Source organism: Frieseomelitta varia, unplaced genomic scaffold (genome assembly GCF_011392965.1).
Source record: "Frieseomelitta varia isolate USP_RPSP 00005682 unplaced genomic scaffold, Fvar_1.2 scaffold_470, whole genome shotgun sequence".
NCBI classification, from domain to species: Eukaryota; Metazoa; Arthropoda; class Insecta; order Hymenoptera; family Apidae; genus Frieseomelitta; species Frieseomelitta varia.
The window spans coordinates 191976-192361 of NW_025110224.1; positions in this window are offsets into that span (position 1 = coordinate 191976).

Genomic DNA, 386 nt, shown 5'->3' on the forward strand with positions numbered 1-386 from the left:
AAGTAGTTAATTTCTTGCGCTGAAATTCCCAAAATTGCAATATTTTCTCAGTTCTAAGGATATTTAAGTATAGCCCAGGCAAAACAAATAATAAATTTATTTATCTCTAATTTCCATTATTATCTCGATAAATTTATTTTTCTCAATAATAATCCAGTGATATTATACCTACGAGTTCAAAAAGAAAGCGACGAATTGTTGTATACGGTCACTCGTTATGGTCCGCAATTAGTTGAATATTTTAACACGCTGAAGGAAATGAGACCATCGAGATAACGAAAGATCATTTACTTTTTTTTCCTTCTCTTGTCCTCACGACTGCAAGAGGAGCAAAGAAATTTCAATCGAAAAGAAATTCAACGTAAAGAGCGAAATAAATTGAACGT